General features: G+C 38.3%; 1 long non-coding RNA gene across 2 annotated transcripts in view; it reads right to left on the bottom strand.

Moving 5' to 3' along the window:
- Positions 1–4933, bottom strand: part of LOC104945379 (uncharacterized) — a 71757-nt gene that overhangs the window by 47995 nt on the left and 18829 nt on the right. For both annotated transcript variants that reach the window (XR_798335.1, XR_798334.1), the window contains exon 2: positions 3295–3364. This is a non-coding gene — a long non-coding RNA (uncharacterized lncRNA). The remainder of the gene's footprint in view (positions 1–3294; positions 3365–4933) is intronic.

Raw genomic sequence — 4933 nt, 5'->3', positions numbered from 1 at the left:
CTGTGGTTAACGCAAGCTTACGATATGTTCACATTTTGTTCTAAGACATAAAATACAACAGCAACAACGTTAAAGTCCTTATCTTACATTAAAAACTGTTTTTGGCAGTTGATTTCTGGGGGGTGTATGCAACAGATAGTCAATGTATGTTTNAAAAGAGTCAAGGGAAGCTTATAAAAGTTAACAGCATTTAATTACACAAAAGATGCGGTGGTGTACAAAATGAAATGTGCGAGTGGAGGCGCTCTCCACTGTGGAGAGCGCCTCCACTCGCACATTTCATTTTGTACACCACCGCATCTTTTGTGTAATTAAATGCTGTTAACTTTTATAAGCTTCCCTTGACTCTTTTCAGTCTCTCCTGCCTTCAGGGTTCTAGAATTGCTTTCAACTTTAACGTTGTTGCTGTTGTATTTTATGTCTTAGAACAAAATGTGAACATATCGTAAGCTTGCGTTAACCACAGATGGTAATTCAGTCTTCTAACCACAAACACTCACAAAATACTATTGACTTCAGGACGAGGGAACTTGAAGTGCTAAAATGCAATTTTTTCCGGGTTTTAGGACTCATTACTGCATCACTCTAACATTTCCCAGTGTAGCTAAAAGGTAGGGTGGGTAGACCTGGCAGATCTTTGGGGTGCTCGACCCTGGCCCTTGAATAGCCATCTACTTGTAAAACTGGAGCGGAGAAAAGTGTGATGAGGTTTGCATTGATTTTGACATCTCCAATGATTAAAAAATGACTTTGTAGGCTGTGCTAAAGAATAAGGGAGAGGAGGTGTACTGCTGTATTGTTCCGAAAAATTATTTTACGAAGTTGATGGGTTAGGGTTAGGGATGGGGTTATTATTATACTTGTGGTAATGATGAGACATCATAAGGTGAGGAATAATGAATGCATACAACGAGCTGTAAGTGCTTGTTCCACCCTGAGAGCTGAGAATAAGCTCTGAGCAGTTAACTAGGTTCAGCCACACTGACATCAACGCTCTGGGACTCAAACACAAAGGAGGGATAAACTGCTAATCAATACCGAAAGAAAAGTGTTTTGTGCTTAATTTATTGCTCTGGCTTCTATATAGTCAGCGTGTTATTTTAACAGTGTCAAAAAGCAACATTACTCATTAGAAAAGGGGAAGTATTTATTTCAGCAGCAGAGTAGGATTTGGCAGGCGCAGAGGTGTAATATGCCTTAAGTTCTGAAGAGAGCAAAATGCAAATGCTACATTAAGAAAGCCCATGTTCTCTGCTCATTACTGTTGGACGCTGGCACACTGCAAAGCCTCCTGGCCAACAACGTTACAGCATCACTTAATTGAAATAATTCTGCAGAAAAAAACTAAAAGAAGACCTTGACTTACATTAGCTTCACACTTCAGAGGATGACATTCAAACTTTACCAATGAGAGATTAGGAGCTGGAGCATCCTCAGAGCTGCAGGTGCTGGAGCAGTTATTTTCAGACTAGAATTAATTTTCCCCCGCATTTCTAATGATTATCACATACTCTCTTGTTTGGGATGTTTCCTGCTGTGTTCTGCCCTACCAGCGGAGGACTGATATCGCTGCTTCAGTTGGAGAAAGTATGTGTTACACTTTTGGGAAACCTCCATATTTTAACATATCGAAACAGATGAGTTCTTCAGTGGATTTGAAATTGGTTGACTACAATGTGTGTGTGGCTATTAATGTGTTGAAAGAAAATGTAATACTTCAAGGGAGGGCTGTCCCGAATACCATTTTTCGGGTTCCGGAAATATTCTGTAGTACTCAGCAGCGAATATTCAAATATTCATTGTGTTATTCTCCAGTATTGTTGTTTTATAGTTATTTGTTAATGTCTATAACGCAATTTGTGTTCTTTGAAATTGAAAAGGATATTGCATTGCGTTTGTTACTTCCGTTGCAGTTGTATATGTCTTAAGTGTAATTTGGTTGGCTTCCTATTTTGTATGGTCGTGCTTTTATTTTGAAGGAGAGTTAGCGCTGTTGACAGGAAGTTGTTGTTGCTATGGAAATAACGTGACGGAGATTAACGGAGAAAAAGTATCTACATATAAAGACGGAGAAAGTAAACGATAACGTGTATGGTTAAGTGTTAGCACCCCCGAAGAGGCACAAGCTCTTACGTTGATATTGGAGATTTCAATCAATTCAATTTAAAAAACGAAAAGAAAAAAAAACGAATATCCAAATAACGAAATTGAAACCCGAATAGTACTCCAACGAACGAATATTCGAATATTTGGATATTCGGGCAAAGCCCTACCTCATGGTTTGCTTTGTCTTTGTAAACTAAAAAGAACCACTTAAAATATCAGTAATAATCCTTTCCCCAGTATTTCGATGAGGCCAAGAAATTGAAAAAACTGTTAGATATAGTATTTTGACCAATCAGGCTGGTAAATACCTCGTAATGCCAGATAAACAATATGTGTTCAGGAGTGTTTAGGGAATTCTTGGTCCTAGTATAAGCTGATGAATTACAGCTCTAAACCGTTACAAAAGATAGTAAACCTTTGAGATCTTGGGTAATGGGCAAAACATTTTCTTTCTTGTTGAGTATGATGAGAACATTGATACTTAGGTCGAATAATATGAAGCAACAGTCATCAGTCCGTTAGCTTAGCTCAGCAAAAACTCTGGGAGCAGGGGGAAACATCTGGCCTGCCTCCGTCTTGTTGTCACAGTGGGGTTACCAAATAGTAGAGAATCCAGGAAATGACTGTTCTCAACTCAATAAGCAAATGGTATATAACATGTTAATTAGTGAGGTTTACAGGTGGTGGAAGATTGATTTTGTTAATTTACGACGGAGCTGTCACTTCCTGTTTCCATTATTTCCAGTAAGCTAAGCTTTGCTAGGCTAAACTAACCCATGCTAAGCTAACAGATTTAGCGTTCAGTCATGAGAGGTATAAATCTTGTCATCTATCTCTCGGCATGACAGCTAAAATGTGTTTGTCACAATTCCTTTAACATTAAGGTTTGTGATGCCATTAAACAAAGCGTCTCCGGTTCGGCTGCCAACAANACGTAGTACGTACGTCGTCGTACGTACGTACGTACGTACGTACGTAAGTACGTACGTACGTAGTACGTAGTAAGTAGTAAGTAGTAGTAGGAGAGAGATAGTAGAGAGAGTGTGTGTGTGTGTGTGTGTGTGTGTGTGTGTGTGTGTGTGTGTGTGTGTGTGTGTGTGTGTGTGTGTGTGTGTGTGTGTGTGTGTGTGTGTGTGTGTGTGTGTGTGTGTGTGTGTGTGTGTGTGTGTGTGTGTGTGTGTGTCTCACCTTGACATTAATAATGTATCCGGCTGCATTCCATTACGATCTGCAGGAACTTGGGCTTCATATGTCCAGACTCAAAACACAAAACACAGAGGACACCAACATGAGAAAAGGCTCTGCCATCTGACATTTTCTTTACAGTAGGAATGACTTCAGTAAATTGAAATATCCTAATGTGTTTTGGGATTATTTGATCACATCTGTGGGGGTCCAGACTCACAGCAATAATTATGGCAACAAGCTTTGATGAAATTATAATAATGTATTTTTTTTTATTCCAGGCAAATTGATAATATAATTAGACAAAATGACCTCTTATGACAAATATCATTAGTGTTTGACTAACACGTGAAATTGAATGAAAGCCATAATACACACACAAGAGGTTAATATTCTCAGCATCTTAAAGATAAAATAAATGCTTATTATTCTCCGTTCTTTCTTTACTCTTTATGTTTGAATGTCAGAGGTCACGCTTTACAATAAAATCTGGCACCATCTTGATCGTTGAAATTACTCTTTGATGGTAATTTCTCTTATCTTCCTTTTTCTTTATGGGTTATTAAAGCCAGAGGTATTCATTATATCTGACCTGCCAATCTAATTCATTCAACTGAGGACACATTGTGATTAAAGCAACCTCAATTCATCAGCCATTCATCAAGATTGTACAGTACGTAATGTCCCTTTTCATAAACGCATGGCTGTAATGTGCCGGAAAGCGCCTAAAATCTGTTATGAAAAGCACAGATGTGTTTTATCCTATCAGTTACATCTTACTCTGTATGCTACATTGATTTATTCCCCACTAAGCATAAGGCCATCAATTCGCAGCATATGACATTACGGCTCGTTCAAAGCTGTCTAGGGAGAAATTATCATTCCTTCGATGATGTCGATGAGTTAAGCCCATAGAACAGATGCACGCCTGATGTTGAATTCAAAGCACAATGAAATATTTCACATCAAAGCGCAGCGGGCTCTCCGGAGACAAACTGCTGAAGGTACAGAGCAGCGTTCTGCGGATTCTGGAAATCTTGTATAATACAGAGGATTCAATTAAACAGGGATTTTAATTACACATTGTCCAAGCTGTGTTTCTAATCATCGTCTGAAAATCCTGCCACATTCAGAAGAATAAAACTATTATGTTTGAGTTGTCGTGTGGAAACTCCAGTAAAATGTCATATTAAATCACTCTATTTCCAGTGTATCTTGTAAAAATACAATAGGCTTTATATGCCTACACAAATATACTATGACCAGTTCAAATCTACTATTTTTTGCTATTCCTCCTCAACATGATGGGAGACAGGAGCTCTCACACCTATAAGGCAATTATAACGTATTAATACACGGCTTAGTTGAATACTCTATTCTGATTGGTCAATTTGGACAGAGGTTGTTAATTTCATTCATTAACAGACCACTGCTAAGGAGAACAGACCGTTGCTAAGGAGAACAGACTGTTGCTAAGGAGGATCAAGGGATTATTTGCAGTCATATCAATCCACAGAAAGAAGTCCGGTAAACTTAAAGTGCACCTATCATGCTATATTTGAATAATATATTGTAGGGCCATACCTATATAAAACATGTCTGTGAAGTTTTTTTTTCAAAATACCAAACAGATCATGCATTT

The sequence above is a fragment of the Notothenia coriiceps genome, unplaced genomic scaffold (genome assembly GCF_000735185.1).
Source record: "Notothenia coriiceps isolate Sejong01 unplaced genomic scaffold, NC01 NC01_scaffold00009597, whole genome shotgun sequence".
Classification (NCBI taxonomy): domain Eukaryota; kingdom Metazoa; phylum Chordata; class Actinopteri; order Perciformes; family Nototheniidae; genus Notothenia; species Notothenia coriiceps.
This window is presented reverse-complemented; position numbering and strand designations above follow the sequence as displayed.